Source organism: Emydura macquarii, unplaced genomic scaffold (genome assembly GCF_026122565.2).
Source record: "Emydura macquarii macquarii isolate MOO-44397 ecotype Brisbane River unplaced genomic scaffold, CSIRO-AGI_Emac_v2 contig_1253, whole genome shotgun sequence".
NCBI lineage: Eukaryota > Metazoa > Chordata > Testudines > Chelidae > Emydura > Emydura macquarii.
The window spans coordinates 26,556,296-26,576,070 of NW_027131390.1; the positions used below are offsets into that span (position 1 = coordinate 26,556,296).

The window sequence follows — 19,775 nt, forward strand, 5'->3', positions numbered from 1 at the left end:
TACTTTCTTATTTTAAAAACAAATAGTTTTAACAACCTCTCCTTTGAAATCTGTCTATTAAATGCAAACTGCTGTAACAAAAAACAAAACAAAAACTGGGTCAGTTTCTCAGGGCATTGTCCTGAAACAGATAAGTCATATTGGAGCAATCTGCAGATTGTTTCTTTTTGATGCTTTAGGGATTGCTAATCTGTAATCTGATATTTGGCTATTCGCTGCTGCTATCCTCATCACATGTTGGGACAAGGCATGCAATGTAATAGGTGGAAATCCCTGGCAACCTCAAGAAATGGAATTGATGGGGCCAGAGTATCATCCAGTATTTCAACTAGGGATGTAAAAGTTTAAACGTTTAAATGGTAAACAGCTGATTATCAATCAGCTAGTAATCAAACATTTTAAACATCTGATTACCATTTAAACTGGGAGGAGGGACTGGGTTTCCTTGAGCGAGAGCAGCTTGGCAGCTCTGGCTCGTGGGGAGGTGTACAGTGGGGGGAAGCGTGGAGCCCAGCGAAGGGTGGGGAGGTGCAGAGCCTACTGGGGGTAGGGTAGGGGAGTCATGGAGCCCAGTGGGTGGGGGAGGGGAGGCATGGAGCTGGGGGGGCCTCTGTGCAGGCACAGAGCCCAGTGAGAGGCAGGGATAGAGGAGGCACAGAGCCCGTTGGAGGGAGGGATAGGGGAGGCACGGAGCCCATGGGGTGGGTGGATAGCCTCAGTTGGGCTCAGCTCAGCTCCCTGCCAGCGAGAGCTGCCCAGCTATGGCTCTGTGGCAGAGGAGCCGTAGTTAGGCAGCTCTCGCTTGGCGTTGAGGAGCAGAGCCCAGCACAGCTCCCGCCACATTTAACCATTTAACTATTCTATTTTTAGAATGTTTAGACGGATTTTTTAAAATGAATTTTTACATCCCTAATTTCAACCTTCTGAGGCCTAAAATACTGAAATACGATTCCACCAAAAAAACACGTTTTCCAGAAACAGGAGACTCCAAATAATCATCAGCTTCCTTTACTGTCAGAAGAGAGAAATGTGGAGGAGGGAGAGTGGAAGGTGACTCAAATACACATAGAGAATTTTCTGAAGTCTGCTTAAAAAGAAAGGTCAGGTTGGGAGATTAGGAGTATCACAGATAACCAAGGAAAGGGCCTCTTAAAATAACTTCTGTGACTGCTAGCATTTCACTTATGTAACAAGGACAAAAGTGGAATAATTAATTCTATCGTCTAACCAGCAAACTGAAGGTAGATAAGAATGCAAAATTTTAATATGATATTTAAAATGTCTATATCATGGTGTGGTATTTTTAATGCCCCAGTTAACTTAGTTATATATTTTAAAGTTTTAAAGTTATAATTAAAACATGCAAAATTCTGAAAAGTATGACATTTCCAACTATTGGAATTTATAAATTTATTGCTGTTGTAGATTGAGTAAGAAAATATTGTACTGTATAGTCATTTTAAATGTGCTAGTGTATAAGCAAGAAAGAAACAAACATGTTAAGGATGAAAAGACTAAGACTATGCAAATTCTTGCTTGTGCACTCAAATAAAATACCTTTATAATTTATTAAGATCAGTTTAACATACCCTACCTTCTTATGAGACAGAGTTGAGCATCTTGCTCCACAGTATTTAGAAATATTTTAATACATATGTGCACCCTGTTACCAGTGCTTAATAGTTTTAAAACTTTTACTTATATAACCTTTTGCATCACCCAATTCCATATCTGCTGGCAGATATCATTTTGACCACAGAACTTTAAAGGGTCAAACTTGACTTCCAATGGCACTTAAAAATTTTACCCTATCTATATAACAGAATATAGGATTGAAAAAGACCTGCTGTATAAGGTCATCTACTCTATTTCCCTTTAAGTGAAATAGTTCCCTATTATACTTTTACTAATGTTTCATTTGGTCTAGTTTTGGATGTACTGAGTTGTAGGACTACCATATCCCTTGGGAGAATAGGCTAATAAATCTCATTATCAGGAAGTTCCTGCTGTTGTTCATTGTAAATTGTCGCTTTCTTAATTTAAGCCCATTTCTCCAGTCATTACTCCTATATGGCATGCTAAGTAATTTCTGTTCTGTCTTGGCATTTTCACTCTTCAAATATTTGTTGAGTGTTACCATCCCCTCCTTCCCCGAACCCGCAGTCTAGATAACTCTTAATCTTTCTGTGTAAATCAGTCCTTCCCATCACTTAATTATATTTATCACTTTGCTCTAAACTCCTTCCAGTTTGGTAATATCTTTTTGGTAATGTGATGCCCAGAACTATACACGTCACTCCAGGTATAACCACACAAGAGCAGGATAGAGAGAGAGACCATTTCTTTCTGTTCTGACATGACACTTCTCAGACCTGGTCTACACTTACCTGGAAATTCGGCTGCAGTCGACGGGAATTACGCAAGCAATGCAGAGTAGCTTGCGTAACTCCCATCGACTGCTGTGCTTCCCTTCTGCGCGCCGTCTTCACTGCACTGCGCCGATGGAAACCGTGTTCCCATCTAGGCAGCACTACGCCACTTGAGGGGGTGAATTTACTGCGTCGACTTCCTGATCGATTGAGCAGGTCTACACTGACCGCTCAATCGATCCAGAAAGATTGATCTGACGGCCGTGGCTTTGCCACCATCAGTATAGACATACCCTCAGTATTCAACCCAACATGACAATGACCATTTCTGTTGTCCTATCACATTTGTCTAATTTGCTATCCACTGTCATACCTAAATCTCTTTTAGCATACTTACTTTCCAGTTCTTGTCTTCCCATTGAATAGCGATGTTTTACATTATATTAACTGCATTAACTTATTTTTTCCAAACTGAATCTCATTTTGGATATTTGCTGTCATGTTCTAGTCTCACTACAGCTTTTTATATTATTTCTTCTGTTCTTGCTGGTATTAGCAACTCTTCACAAGTTAGTAACCGTGTTAATTTTTTTAAACTTTTTTTTTTGTTCTTTGTATTAGAGCATTTAAGAAATTAAATCAGGATTGGACTAATACATTTCCTCTTAACACTATCTTTTATAGTAAAAGTCCAAATATATTAAATCTACTGTTTTCCCATCATGCACTAATTATGTAATTGTGTCAAAAGAGCAATCTCATTTGCCTGACAAGATACAGTTTATGGGTAAAGGAACCACTGGGTTTTAGTGCCTGCAAGAGAGAGATCTCTTTGGAAGCTTAGATCATAGGTAACTGCAGTAACTGAACAGTTTTTTCAAAACAAATGGTTATTTATTTATCTGTAGGAGCATAGCAATCAGAGAGAAAAGGATTAACAAAAAATATTATTCTTAACTGACAGTTTAGATAGGCCTAGTTTATCCTGAACATGGCGGGACTGTCCCCCAGGGATCGGTTCTGGGTCCAGTTTTGTTCAATATCTTCGTCAATGATTTAGATAATGGCATAGAGAGTACATTTATAAAATTTCCGAATACCAAGGGGAGAGGGGTTGTAAGTGCTTTGGAGGATAGGATTAAAATTCAAAATGATCTGGACAAACTGGAGAAATGGTCTGAGGTAAATAGGATTTAATATTATTAAATAATAATTTAATAAGGACAAATGCAAAGTACTCCACTTAAGGAGGAACAATCAGTTGCACTCAGACCTTCTTCCAAGCTAAGCTGGTCGGGCTCTGCACTAAGTACCTCAGCATCAGTGCGTAGCTCTCCTCCCGCTGTACAGGAGTCCAGGCATTGTTTGCCATCCCTGATACCGAGAAAGAAGTATAAAAAGCAGCTGGCCGAGAGAGGACATTCCCCGACTCCAAAGAAGGCCAGGCATGGGGAGCAGAGTGCAGTACAACCTAAGTCAGGCAACTCCACTGCCTCGGCATTGCGGCAGTGCTGTTCACTCCAACCCATATGCAGGTACTATTGAATTCAGTCCTGGATGAGCTGTCAGCATGGGAGGGACAGTACAGCACCAGTGCCAGCACTGTGCTGTCCACTCTGTAGGTGTTTGCTGCAGCCAAAGACCTGATGGCACTTTCGGTACTACCGTCACTGGCAGTACAAGAGGGAACATGTAGCCCCCAGTTGCGGTCTGGTTCCGGGCCCTGCGGTACTGTCTAGAGGGAAACCCCCAGTTTGCTGGCCTGGTGCAAGCATTTCAATCTCTGGCAATGCTAGGAATTTTACCTCCATGGGCCCCAGAGGAAGGCTCATTGTCTGATATGGAGGTTGGGTCATACTCCTCTCATACAAGGAGTCACCTTTGTTATGCTTCCAGTCGTCTCTGCCTCACTGTGGACCCTGGTACAGGTGTGCTTGGCCTAGTGGTCACTGCCCTATGCCTAAGCAGGGCCCTTTTGGAACCTGTGTAGGTTTTCCTTGATGCCAGTGTCCCATTCAAGATGCTAAAGTGCCTGACCTGGACTCCAGTATAGAGCTAGATGCCAAGCTTCAGGATCCAGATCTGCGGGATCCTGTCGGTGCAGAGGGAAAGGAGCGCCCTCTGCTGATGCAGGTCTCCTCCTCCGCAGTCAACATGGTGTCAAGGTGGGTGTGTCGCCTTTTCAAGATGACTATAAGGCCCAGTGGGAGCTTCTGAAGAGAGTGGCCTCAAATTTAGGCTTGCAAGTGGAGACAGTGAAATAATCCTTCCATAGCCTTGGCCACAGTACTCTCTTTGACCTGTCAGTGCTCATGTGGGTATTTACAAAATGCATGGCAGTAGTGGTGGCCTTCCTGGGGAGATGGGTGGAGAGTGCAAGTCTACCCGTATCTGGATGACTGGCTAGTCAAAGGCTAATCCAAGGCTCAAGTAGAGTTCAGCATCCACCTCATACAGTTGACTTTCCTGGCCTTGGGTCTACTAATAAACTAGCAGAAGTCTATCCTCACTCTGGTGCAGAAGATAAGAGTTTATTAAGCGGTGCTCAACTCCACCCAGGCCAACGCCTTCCTCCCAGAAGGCTGGTTTCACACGATCATGTCACAATAGCACATGTCAAGGACCTTATTATGACTGGTTACTGTCTGAGACTTTAAGTCACATGGCTTCATGCACATAAGTGGTGCAGCATGCAAGACTATTTCTCAGGCTCTTTAGGTTTGGATGGCCTCAGTGTACTCACATAACTGCCACTTCTAGACTTGGTTCTCACAGTGCCTTCCCTGGTCCTTGCCTCCCTTGGTTGGTGGCTGGATTCTCTGGCGGTTTGCTCAGGTGTTCTCTTCACCTGGCCCCAACCTTTGATGTACCTGGTCTTGGACATGTCAGAGCTAGGTTAGAGAGCTCACCTGTGGCCCCTCAATACCCAAGGCCTGTGGTCCCCAGAAAACCTCTCATTACACATCAATGTCAGAGAGCTCAGGGCAGTTCGCCTGGTCTGTCAGGCATTCCTGCCTCATATTATGAGCAGAAGCATTCTAGTACTCATGGACAACACGGTGGCCATGTTCTAGCTCAATAGGCAGGGAAGGCCTATGCGCTTAGTGTCATGTTATCACAGACTGATGGGTCCTAAGTGCTATGGAACAGAGATACACCCTGCAGTTTATTTCCATTCCTCTTCCTATTCCCCTTCATGAGGATGTTCTCCTCCAAGAAGTACAGTCTCTTTTCCACTTGGGAGCTATAGAAGAGGTTCCCATTCTTCACTAAAGGAAGGGGTTTTATTCATCTTACTTCTTGTTTCTAAAGGCAAAAAGAGGTCTCAGACCCATCATGGACCCGTGAAATTAGTATGAATATTTAAATAAAATAAAGTTTTCCATGGTCACCCTGGCCTCCATCATCCCCCTTAGATCCTGGTGACTGGAATGTTGCCCTTGACTTGAAGGACTTCTATTTCCATGTGGCTATTCAACACCAGAGGAGATTTCTAAGATTTCTGGTCAACAACACCCATTATCAGTTTACTTTCTTGCTCTTTGGCCTTTGGCCCTGAGAGTATTTACAAAATACATGGCAGTAGTAGCTGCATTCCTAAGGAGAACAGAGGTGCAGTTACCTGGAAAACTGGCTGGTATGAATTGATCCAAGCTCCAGGCAGAAGTCAGTTTAACCAGGAACCAATCCCTCTTCTGTGTTCTGGGTTTGGTGATCAACGATGCCAAGTCAACATTCTCCCTGGTTCAGAAAATAGAATTTATAGGGGCGATTCTGGGTTCTACAGTAGTCAGGGCATTCCTGTCTCAAGCTAGTTTCAAGACCATATTAAACATTTCCATAGATTTCAAAGCCCATCTACTTAAAACAGTAAGAAATTGCCTCAAACTACTGGGACACATGTCCTCCTGCATGTATGTGGTTTGGCATGCCAGACTTTGTGTCTGAAAGTTGCAGGACTGGTTTAAGTCAGTGTACACCCAAGCTTATCACACACTGGACATACTGATTCAACAGTACTAGACTCCTGGATTGGAATATGGATCCTGCCAACATGTATGGGAGTTCCCTTTCTCCCTCTCCAACCCACATTTACTCTGATTACAGACACTCCACATTGGGAAACTTTCCAAGGAAACCTACAACTCAAATTATGTTGTCTCAAGAAGATTTGGCTCTCCACATAAACGTGTGGGAGTAGCGAGCTATTCATGTGGGCTGTCAGGCTTTTCTTCTTCAGATCCAGGGAGACACTCTACAAGTCCTCATGGACAACACTGAGGCGATGTTGATGTGAACAGCCAGAGAGGGGCCAGATCAGATCAGATCATCTTTTTGAGAGTTTTCTATCACCAGGGCAATACATCTCAACACCTTCTACCTTCTTGCTGTTCAGAAAAGCTTGGCGGATTGCCTCAGCAGATCATTCAGCAGCAACCATGAGTGGTCTCTCAGGCCTGATATCATAAGATTCATTTTTCAGAAGTAGGTCCCTCACATAGACCAGTCTGCTACTAGTCTTAGCAGAAAATGCCAACTTTTTTGTTCTGAGGCAGGTGACAGTCAGGGATCTCTGATGGACACTTTCCTGTTACTTGGAAGACAAAGTGCTATATGCCTACTATCCCATTCCACTCCTTCCTTGCTCAGGATCCTGGTCTCATGAATCTCATAGCAACAACATGGCCTCACCAGCATTGGTTATCCAGTCTGCTGAGCCTCTCAGCCAGGGCTCCCTGAGCACTACCTTCAAAACCTGATCTCCTGAGGCCATGGTCACATACTATATTGCAACCTGGCTGATATCCATCTTATGGCCTGTTTGCTCCATGGTTAACACCTCCAGAGGTGGAGTGTTTGGTGAACGTGCAAAACGTTTCCTGAATAGTAGAAAGCCATCTATTTGATACGCTTACCTCTTGAAGTGGAAATGATTCTCGTTGTGGTCAAAACAGAAGAGTGTTTCATGAGTCCAGATGTCTGTCTGTCATGTTTTGGACTACTTATTCCACCTGCAATAACAAGGCCTATCAAATAGCTCTGTTAGGATTCACTTCACAGCTATCTCCACTTTCCACCCTCCTATCTCATGCTAGTCAGTATTTTCTAACCAATGTCAATCAGATTCTTAAAAGATTGGAGAAGATTATATTCCCATATCATGGATTCCATTCCTCTTTGGGACCTAAATCTGTGCTAGCAAAGTTGATGGGTCCATTCTTAGAACCGATGACCACCTGCTCTTTTGCTGCATCTCTCTATGAAAGTCATGATTTTGGTAGCTATTACCATAAGAAGGGAAGCAAAATTATGAGCATTGGTAGATGATCCTCCTTATACAGTTTTTTATGAGGACAAGGTGTATGACATTGTCATAAAGAGGAGGAAAGATTCCATACCTTTGATGTTAGATGAGAATTGACTTTTTAGTTGGACAGGACTAAGTTTTTTAGGTCATCAGCACAGCTGTTCATCTCAGTTTCATCTCAGGATGAAAGTCCTTTCATTCTTGACACAGAGGATTTCGTCTTGGAGCTTGTCCTGCATATATGCTTGTGCTATGACATTGCCACGTTCACTCTCTGGCCAGGGCGGTAGTACATTCTACAAGATCTCAGGCAGCTTCTCCAGCTTTTTTGGCTCAAGTACCTATCACAGACACTTGTAGAGCTGCAATTTGGTCGAATAGTTCTTCAGTCCTTGTTCAGGTATACTTCAAATCCAACATCCAGTATGAACTGCTTGTGAGTCACCTGAAGTGGAATGGACATGTGGAATCACTCAAAGAAGAAAATACAGTTGCTAACCTGTTCTGTGACTTGTTTTTTGAGATGTGTTGCACTGTAATCTGTTTGATAAGAAGAAACTGAGTAGCTTAGCAGGTGGAAGCCACTCTGAGGGTCTGAGACATACAATACATAAGTCAGAGAAAAGAAGTAATATATTAGACTCTAAAATAAAATCACATTTTAACGCTAACTAGTCTAGGAGCCTATAACATTTCATTTGATAAAAAATCTATTTTTTAAAAAATTAAAGGAACATGAAAGACAGAAATTAATTATATTCTTTTAACTTAAATGTTAATGTTATTAAAACTTGTAAGACGATAAGGAATGAAGTCCTAGGTACCTTTCTCAAATGGATAATTTTTTCCACATTCATAAGTTCTGAACTAATGTAAAAATGTTCTTACATATAGCTGATAGAGAATTACATTTGAAACCTCAGTTATGAATTTAAAATATCATAGAAGATCCAAATTCTGGTGCAGAGTGAATATATATGTTAGTGTTCATAAATCTTTATAAAAGAGGGTTAAAAAAATACCTAAATACTTAACTACTGCATAGCACTTTGCAACTATATATAGTTACTATAAAATGTTAAGACAAAAATTAGAACATATTCACTGAGCAGCTAGCCAAAGCCATATAACCACGACTTCAGTGGTTTCTGGATATTTATTGACAATGGAAATATGCCTGTATTGTGTATGGATAACTTAAAAAGAAATTTGATAACTATGTTCCTGGTATTCTATGCACTATTTGCATACTCCTATTTTGGGAATGCTTCCTGTTTTTATACATTTCATTATCTGCTTGTGCCACCATAGAACATGAGGGCTGTTGGTTAATTCCATGTATTGCTTGTGCCTACGTGAGACAATTACACTGAAGCCATCTTTGACTTTCTATAGCAGGTTGTGTAGAATATGTGGAAACTTGATAAAAATCAGAACATGGTTGCTTACTCTGTGGAAATTGCATAAAGCTCTCAGGTCTTCTTATCCTATTTTTGTATAGTTGATGGAGAGGTAACATCTGAAGTCTCTCTCCTATCAGAAGTGGAGCACTTGATGATCAATTATGTGCATGTTTACACTTAAAACGCTGCACCGGCACAGCTGCACCGATGCAGCTGTGCTGCTGTAGCACTTTAATGAAGACACTGTAAGCCAATGGGAGAAAGCTGCCCTATTGGGATAGTTAATCCTACTCCCCAAATGATGGTAGCTATGTCAGCAGGAAAAGCTCTCCTGCCATCATAGCACTGTCTGCACAGGGGTTTAGGTCGGTATAACTATGTCACTGAGGGGTGTGGATTTTTCTGTAGTGTAGACCAAACATATATATCTGTCATCCTATATCATTCATTTTCAGCCCGTGGCTCTTTATGCTCCTACATTCTTTCTTTTTCCTCAAAGAGAAGCTAAATAGCAAAAAAATACTTGTACTTTAGACAGCCGTCAGTGTCAGTTTCCCTTCCTGTTGCAAGTCAATAATGGGGCGGGCAAGCCATTATTGCAACCCAAAGAAATAGGGATAAATTCAGAAGGAATGAATAATTGGTCAAGTTGTGTACCAGTAACTGGGTGCCTATAAGTAGGTATAAACTGGTATTACCTACTTTCTGAAGAGTTGCAAGGGAAGATTAGAGCATGAACTGCAACTGTGACAGCAGGCTTACAATAGAAAGGCCTGTTTTATTAATTTAACATCCATTTAGTTAGTTACGAACCTGAAAGGTTCTGAGTGCCTTCAACCACTATTATTTCCTTGGGGTTTGCAGAATTGGAATTTTGGATGCCTTCATTATTAAAGATACTCACTAACACAGAATTTGAAATTACAGAAAAGAGCAGTGTTCTATTAATAGTGTGAATTTTGATTATTTACATTATGTTAATTGCTAATATGTGTTCATGCACTTGGCTACGTGAGAATAGTGTGCATAATCTGATCTGAGGTTTGGGAAAGCAGACATTAATTATTAGACAATGATCACTGAAAAGTAATTTAGATATTGGTGTATTTAGATTTATGCATTTCTTCAGATAATACCAAATCAGATTGTTTACCAAAAAATGTTCAGGGCTGTTAATATTTTTCTTTTCTTTTCTTATAAACACATTGAGCGAACATGCCTTGCATGGATGTTATCCATCACTTGATGCTGTGTCTCCTGAAGTTCATTTGAAAACCAACAACTTTAATTTCAAGGAAAAAACATAAATTGAAATGATAGAACTGAACAATATTGAAACACTTGTTCACAGAAATTATTTAAATAACATATTTTCCCAGATGACTATTACTGTGGAATTAAGTTTAGCAAAAGAGCCTATTGTTGAATGAGAGAGCTAATTGTGATATATTTGATAATTTTCCCAAATAATTAGACCTAAGCAGGATTTTTAAGCAATAATCAAAATATAGTACAATTTTGAAAAATTAATATATATTATTGAAGTGTAATAGTCCTGGTTCATTTTGAAACAGCAGGGACTTCTCATTAATTTATTTTTTAGAGCTTTGCTAAAGGTTTGTAGTTATCGTCCAGATAAAATAACTTGAAAATGTTGTCAGTCACTTAGTCCAGAGTGATTACATTGATTTCAGGGTGTCAACAATTATACAATAGTCATGTTTAATTAGCAAAAGGGAAGCACCTGTATTTGTAGAGGAAGAGACGCCAAGATTAGAACATACAAATTTAAATTGTAACAAAAGACAAAATGTGCATATTATTTATCCTTGGGGAACAGCAGTTACTGGATAGACTCAGTTCATGGAAAAAAATGCAACAAATTAAACTCTTGTGCATGTGCACTCTCCATGACTTTGTACTGATGCATATCAGCAATGATGTTTACAACTTTCTTGTCCTTCCAACACAGAAGACTGGTTATATTTCTGATGGTTAGACGGGCCTGTGACACCTTCAATTTAATGTGTCATGTTTTGCATTTGATTTGTTATCCCGACCAAACAAATTGACTTCTCATTTTCTTTGATTCAACTAATTCCCCTCATCATCAGGCTGCAGTTATTAAAGGAGAGAAGATTATTCTAAAGGCTTTCCTTTCCTTTGCTGCTTAATTGCACATTTATAATTATCATTTTACAAAAGGATAAAAAGATTTTTAAAAGATTTTTCTTGGCAATAGGCGTAAGGTGAAAATCTGATGTATTTAATGTGTAAATTATAACTTGTACATCTGTGAAGAGTGGTTTTGTGAAATGTTCATGTAACCGCAAGACTCTAAAGGAAGCTGTCAGAGAGTTTGCACTCTTAAGGGGCTAACGTTCATTGAAAAGGAGCTCATAATATGTTGTATCTGAAGGCTAAATGAATAGTTTAACTTAAACATAGTCACTCACTTTCTGGAAGACAGATAATGGAAACAATAGCCACTCAGCCAGAGTTTGGGAAAAAGTTAAAGACTTACTTCCTCACGCTTACTTTGATGCCTTCTTAAAATGATTAATTTTCTTGTAAATTAATGTAAGTCATGCATTAAATAGAAACTGTTACCATCTGACCCCTAAAAACTGAACTTCTGTGTGGCTCATCTAATCTGTTTGAAGCAAATCTATCCTTACATCTAAACAGGAAACTGAAAGAAAACATTTTTTTTTCTTTTTGGTTTCCTATATCCTTCAAACTTTTTAAAAACCGTTTCCCTTTTAAATTTAAACTACATATTTACACACTAGTTTCTCCTTTGTATAGTTTTGTAAACTTGCCACCTGTGGTTATTAAGTGTAAAAGTAGAGGGTACTTTTCTGCATCCCAGTTTACCAATCTATAAATACATATAAAAATACTCACCTAATTCATAGAATTATTATGAGGCTCAGTTAGTTAATGTTGGCAAAGTTATTTAAGTGCCTGGAATGAAGTGTAGGGTCTAATTTACCACTAGCATAAGTTAGTGAACTTAGTTATTTACACTAGCGGTGAATTAGACTTATAGTTATGTAGTATAGCACATAAGTTTGAAGGTTGTGGGGTAGGCAAATGAACAATTCAAAAAGGTGGAGAAGATTAGTGTTTTAAAGCTATTGCTGTTATCTGTTATACTGGAATATTAAGTGACTCTTGATTCCATAGCAAACAATTTGTTACACAAACTTTGGTTTTTTTCTTTTTCATTAATTGTTTTGAAATTCATCAATTTCTTTTCATGAATTGTTTACAAACATTCTTATTTTTAATAATTGGTTTGCTATTTATAACTGATAGACTCAAATCTGTTTCCATGAAATATTCATCTATGGGTTGTTTGTCAACTCTTTTTGCAATATACATTAGATATTGATTAATCTTTGTTAATGTTGTGTAACTTGTTGTCTTAGTCACATATTGTTTCTCTTCCCTGGTTGCATGAGTATAGCTATAATAAAGAATGGAAAGTTATAAATAATTTTCACTTGCAACACACACAAAATAATGTTATGTGATGTGGGCCTATGTTGTCCCAGCTGTGAAGGCTGCAACTGGATCTTTTACAGTACCCTCTGTGCCAGAGCTCTGGCCAGTGGTGTTAGGCAGGCCTAGCTGTGAAGGGTGCACTCACTATCTCTGGCCCCCTAATTTAACTGCATTATTGGCAGAATCCTTGCTGGGTGTTTTGGGAACATAGTTCTTCTCCATATGTGTTGTATATATTAAGGAACATGTCCCTTTCCATGTAGGGCAATTTTTTTGCATGCAGAGGATGAGTTTCAGGCTGCTGTCCAATAACAGAATGAGATATAAGGTCAGTAATTTTGGAGAGAAGTTATCTATGAATAATGTGCCAGAGGTATTTTTTCTTTAGAGAGAGATGATGATGATATTGTGCAGATTACTTCCAAGAAGAAGGAAGGGTGTATGCAGGGAAGAACAGGATAAGGATGAGGATTTATGGAGAATCTTTTTGATCACTAATAATTCTTCATAATATTCCCCTTGCATAAAATCTGACACTGTCTGTCTTAACATAGAGAGTGTATCCTGCTTTTTTTCTGTAAATTTGACTTCAGTTTGTAAGTGGGAGGTGAGGGAGGCCCAGAGAGAACTTTTTGCATATCAGCCATTTTCTCTAAAATGTCTTTTTGTTTTGTTGTTACATTTAATTACACAATAGTTTTATTTGTAGCCCCTCTCCTTAGGTGTGACTCAAGCATCCTTACTGGTGTTTGCTACTTGGTAGTGGCTTCTTCCCTCTCCTTGCATAGATCGGATCCTGGCTTCTGTTTCTGATTCCTCCATGCAAGCTGACTCCTCACTGTACCTGAGGCACAAGGGGTGCTGCCCCATGGAAAAATGGATAATGCTACCACTGCTGGCAAGGGTTATAAAACCCAGTACACAGTAAAACAATAAAGTACATCAACACAAGCCCAGCAAAGGAAAGACACACCCAAAAGTAACAGAATGAAAACGGGGGACTTTGGCAGGAGCAGGAAAATAGAATCTGGGGAAGGAAAGTTTAGGAATAACAAATAAGTACTGAACGTCAACAAGTCAACCAGTTCCTCACCTCTTGATGCTCAACTCTTGCTAGCCCCCAACTCCTCCCTGGCATCTTCCCACACAAATGATAAACTGAGCAGGAGTCCTGAAATGAACGCTGCAGCACTGTGAACTTTGGGGTCCCCTAACAGTGTCTTTGCTGCACGTAAGACTCGTTCCTGTCCTGGTTCCTAGTTTGGAGTCCTGCGGAGATCATGACTGCTCTCAGTAGCCAGCACCAGGTCAGATCTCTGCCATGCTGGATGATGGTCTCTGCAGGGCTGGAGCTGCTTGATCCATGCAATAGATCCCACAGCAGTCCAGGGAATCCCTTTGTGGGGAGAGGAAGTTAATCAAAGCTGTTCTGCTTCTCTCTCAGTTCCCAAACTCAAGCTCAAAATTGAAACTAAAACTAGTCTTTGTCTCTGAGTCAGGCTGTTCCCTTCTACTGAGGGGCTGAGCAGCCCTAATGCATCACTAGTCCAGCAAACTGCTTGTCCATATCACCCCATTCAGAAGTCTCCTGACTGGCCTCAGTAGGAGTTTCTAGTCCATTCTGTCCCCACTCCTGACTCCAAACGTGCCAATAAACGATATCAGAGGGTTCTGGTTTATTATTGTTGTAGATCATAGGGTAGCACCTGTAGAGGCTCAGTCCTAAGTTCCAGGAGCAGGCAAACGCCATATGGGAGTTATGTATTGATCTGCATCTTTAGAGCCATTGTAAAAACTGCACCATCCGGTGGACTTTGAGCCCTTTTCCTGTTCTTCATCATTATTTATTATTTATATATTTTGCAGCATGATCCAGGAGGGTTATGTGGGTCTGATCTTGGGTGGTGAGCCTGAGCTTGCTGGATAGCTGGAGCCTGGATAGCTGGAGCCAAGCTAATGCAAGTCTATCTGCCTAGGTGGGGAGTCATGCTCCCAGCTGCAGTGTAAATATAACCCTAGGGGCTACTTTAATATGCAGTGTAGGTTAGAACAGCCAGAGGACCAGCTGCCTGTGGCCTCAGGAGGTTGTTACAGCAGCTAGGATTAGTCAGAGCATAGCAGCAGCCTGGCCAGTCCCCTAGGAAAAGCACAGATACCTACTGTGTGTAGAGCTGGTTATGCCAGCTGTCCACCAGCCAGGGTGGTCCATACCCTAAGCCCAGGAGTCAGATGTGCTAGCGTTGCAGTCTCTTGAAGTGGTGAAGCCTAAATGAAAGGGCCACATTTGGGATGAATTGTATCTCTTCATTTCAGTAGGACTCATAGTTTCAGGGGACAGCAATATTTGGCTTTTAACTTTTTATTTTTTTTATTTTTCATGTTTCCAAACTGAAAATAAGTATCCCATATTGAAAAAGCAAAATTTTAGGAGCTTCACTCCTAATTCTGAAAGGTATTAAATATTTCCTTTTAGGTTTATATTGAATGAAGATAAAACTAATTTAATTTTAGGATTTTTTTTTGTTAGTTTAACCATTTTTTTTAAAGGATAGCCTGCTGAGCAAGAAACAAAACCACTCCAAGGAAACAGGAAATCAATAACCACAAGAAAGACTAATGAAAATTAATGCATACAATGTGAGCAAGTGACAAATAAATTATTTTCTGGTTTAAGAATAGAATAAGTATAAGAATAGAATGCAGATGGAGTAGATAAATAATATGATAGAAACATAACAATGTACACAGAAAAGACCCACATTCCCAGTTGCTGTTTATAAATAATGGCCCTTATGTTTCCATTTTAAAACTTTGAAGGGACTAGATGGTAGTTTTCTTCATTATTCCCCCTCCATTTCCCCCTCAGTCCTAGGTAAATATTTGTGCTTGCAAAGTTTAACAGGCTTGCATAAGTGGAAACTTATGTCTTTCATAAATATGCAGGAAATCTGTTCACACATGTTTTTAAGTGAATCTTTTAGTCATTTTTCAAAGAATAAAAAAATAAATTTATATTTTCATAAAGAAGCAACAAATTAGGACATTTGGGGTTTAATTCTTGTTCTTTTGAAGTCAGTAGCAAAACTGATAGTGTCTTCACTGGGCGCTGTATTGTGTCCATCAAAACCTTTGCCATACAAATCAAACAAACACTTAACATTTTTCTCTTATACTGGATCAGAGTTAAATATTATATAAACAGAACCAATATTAATAAGTTACCATTTACAGTGTGCTTCCTGAAGTATATGGATCATGGAGTGATGAAAGGATATCTTGACATATCAACACGGGGGAAACAACACAAAAAACTCTCATGGTCTTTTTAAATTTTAAATTAAATACAGCTTTATTTTAAAAAATAAACCAAAGGAACTTATTTAATATTAAATTTGAAATTGACAACTTTCTAAAGCCTAAATTTACTATATTAAAATAATTTAAAATAAGTTAATATAATATTAAACAGCATGTTTGCTGCTGAAGTTTTAAAGAACGTCAGATCAATGAACTGGTAGAAGTCACTGGCTAAGCACCTCTAACCAGTGTGTGCTGAAGTGCTAAATCAGCTTTTGTGTACAATCGCCCCTATTGTAGGTATAGAGAGAATATTTTCTTTATTTCAGTTTATTCAAATAGTTCAGTTCAATTACTAGTCATTCAAAGTTAAGAAACCAACTGGGAGTTGAAAATTCAGGAAAGCTTGTTTTCCTCTTTCAATGTATAAATAAAAACTAGGTGTGAGAGGGAGCGATTTACTAGTTCTAAAACCTTGACGGAGATGGTGACCTTACTAGATTCGTTCATTCCCAGAAGTTGTGAATACTGTAGTTCCAACCTTGAACTAAAGGAATGACATTTAGTATCTTTAAATATGGGAAGTTGTACATGGTTGCTCTTACTGCTTCCTGGCATCAGGTTGCTGTGTTTCAGGGGACTTCATCCCTAGCACCTCCTGGTGCCCTCTTTATTGGCCCCAGGATGGCCTGTCTCTGCCCTGGCAGCCAGGTCACTCAGCATTCAGTCCCCAGGACAACAAAGGTCCAACCATAAGTCCAAATAAATATTCAAACTAATCATTCTTTCACCCCTCCTGGGTTACACTGCTCTTTTTCTTGACTCCCACTTCTGGTCCTTGCAGAGTTTCTCCTAAGCTGCTTCTTCCCAGCAGGTTTCTCCCCTTCCTCCCCTCCCCAGAGACTCTGGCAGCTTTGATCAGGGAGCCCCCTGCTCCTTATTGGCCTATCTCAGAGCCTTTCCTATCCTATCCTATCCTGCTTTCTGTGGGTCTCTTCTAGCCTGACTTCCCCAGGCTCTTCCCAGAGAGGAAAATCCCCTTGCTCCTCTCTCCAGGATCTCCTTCCCCTGACTGAGTTCACAGCTCAGTTTAAGTATTACTCTCTCTCATCCCATGCAGATGGGTATAACTAAGTCTCCATAGTACCTACCTGGGATCATTAATTATGACCATCCACATGACTGAGAGATAGCTGCCAGGTCACAGGCAAGGCTGAGTGCAGCTTGCCTTAAAGGGCCAGACAACTTGTGACACCCAATATTCAGTCCCCAGTGCAGGAGACTTTCTTCTGTATGTGAAGAAAACCTGTAGAGGAATCACCTACTGTACTTATTTGTTTTATGTTTGTCAAGTGCACTTCTGGCACAAATATTATTCAATGAATACACAAGTAAGGGACATACTCAATTTGGAGAGGAGGAAATAAAGTTAAAGTAAAATCTTTTGATACCATTTTAATTGTAGATTTTGTTTTTTAATGAGTACTTCTAATGAAATGATAGTAAAAGTTAGAGAGACAAGGTGGGTGCAGCAATATCTTTTATTGGACCAACTTCTGTTGGTGAGCCGGACAAGCTTTTGAGCTTACAAAGAGCTCTTCGGGTAAAAGTTAATTTTGCTTTACGTCTTATATGTATAAAGGGAAATCATAGGTGATTGATTAACACAGAATTTAGCTATGCATATGCTTCTAATTGTACTATGTGAGCTGATGTGATGCACAGGATGGTTTTGAAAGTAACCTGTAAAGAACAAAAATTGTGCTTGTGCCCTTTGTTCTCTCTAAAGGGGCTGAAAGTTTTGCCTCCTTTCCCTATCCCTCCCTCTCCCACTTCCCCCCACTTATTTTTTACACTAGAAATTCTTGTCTGCCCTGACAGACTCTGTGGTGGTTGGTGAATCAATGAAATAGTGGCATCACAAGTTTCAGGAAAGTGAAAGTCAATAAGTTAAACCTTTTTGCCTTGAGTTAATTCAGTGCCAGCTAAGTTGAGGTGGTTACCATATCATGATCCGGGGAACTGACTTCAGAGGACTTCAGTGTTCTGGAGAGACTATTATTAATGAGACATCAGGAAAACAGGAGTATGGGGCGTTAGGCTGGAAGCAACACAGCCATACAGAGAGAGCAATGACCATGATTTAATAAAGTTCCACTTGTTCAGCTTAAACTGAATTTAGCTTTTCGCTTTGCAAATGAAACAAGGTGGCCATCAGAGCGGTGAGTTCTCTGAAGTGCAGCAGCTGGCAGTGTGAGCCATTAAACTCAGTCTGAAGTCCCTGGAGCTGTGGATTTTGTGGACACAAACCTAGCCCAGTGATGTACCCAGTAGAAGGAGAAGTCTGAGCTGTACATAGACCTGGAGAACATGGCTGGAAAGGAAAACTATTATTTCACTTTGTTGGTGAACAAGCTAGAGAGGTCTGCACCACACTGAAGCTTGCCACTGCCCCAAGCCTCACAGCAGTCCTAGGAGCCGTGGGGACCTGTTGCACCCCAAAGCAGAATGAAACTGTGGAGAGACACAGGTTTTTCACTAGAGACCAATCCAGAGGGGAGGGGATAGACCCCCATGTTACTGCCTTATGCACACTGGCTGCTACATTCAATTTTGGGGACTTGACAGACTCCCTCATTTGGGACAGGATAGTCTGTGGCACTTATGATAATCACTTCGGAAGCATCTGCACTGGGAAGGCGAACTCATGTTAGACAGATGCTTAGGCATGGGGCATGTAGGGTGAGCCTCTAGAAAAAGGACAAAAGCCTTAGGATGCATAACACCCCCAGAAGCAGATGCAGTGAGACAACAGCAAAGTTGAGCCAGTAGCCAGTGTTCAGTGTTCCTAGTGTGATGCATTTACTGTGGGAGACCGCCTGAGTGGCTAAAGGAGAAGTGCCCTATACTAGGACAGCATTGCAAGGAATGTTGCAAGTTGAACCGTGTTAGTAGTGTGTGCAATGGCAGAAGAAGATCTCAGAAAGATTCAGTCAAACTTGTACAAAAGAGGGATGGCAAAGACAGATGACACCATGACTCTCTCCTTGAATCTGAGAACACATCAAGTTCAGGCTGTCAGGATAGGAAAGCAACAAGGGACAATACCAACTTCCATGCATGCAACAGTATTAATAGGAAAACAACCCAGTGGGGAAAATGATGAGGACGCGTTATTGGAAGAAGCAAAGGGGAGTTTCATGGACATTGGGGACAAGTTTAAAGAGGAATGTTTTCAAAGGTGACCGGTGCATCTTAGGAAAACTGACTGGAAGTAGGCCCCATGGTGGAACCTGTGTGCTTATCACAAAGGAAAATTCCAGTGGCACTGCCTAATCCAGTATGCAAAAGCTAGAAATTCTTCAGAGCAGGTATATCATAGAAACTGTAGAGGCCAGTTCAGCCTGAGTAAGCAGCATGATGATGTTAAAGAAGCCATCAGGCAAATTATGCATCTGTATAGATCCAAAGCCACTGAGAAGATCATTGAAGAAATGTCCACTGCCCACGGCTTGCTATAACTTTCCAAAGCCAGAATCTTTACAGTCTGTGATGTGAGTGACAGGTTCTGGCACATAACTCTGGATAAAGAGTTGAGCATACTGACAACCTTATCAACACCATTTGGTTGCTACAGATGGGTGTGCATGCCAATGGGCATAAATCCAGCACCAGAGGTGTTCTAGAAAAGATTCACCCAAACCTGGAAGGACTGCCTGGGTTGAAAATAATTGCAGATGATATCCTCATTGTAGGTTAAGGAAGGACTCGTTCACCTTCTATATCATTGCATGTCAGAAAACTGCATCCTTTTCTACAATGATGCAGGCACAAGACCATAAAACTCAACCCAGAAAAAATTTGATTAAAAAAGTGTGAGGTGACATA

At 40.4% G+C, this 19,775-nt stretch overlaps 1 protein-coding gene across 1 annotated transcript in view; it reads left to right on the top strand.

Annotated features, from left to right (window-relative positions):
* DACH2 (dachshund family transcription factor 2) overlaps positions 1 to 19,775 on the top strand; it is a 479,250-nt gene that overhangs the window by 229,870 nt on the left and 229,605 nt on the right. The gene's annotated exons all lie outside the window — the stretch shown is intronic.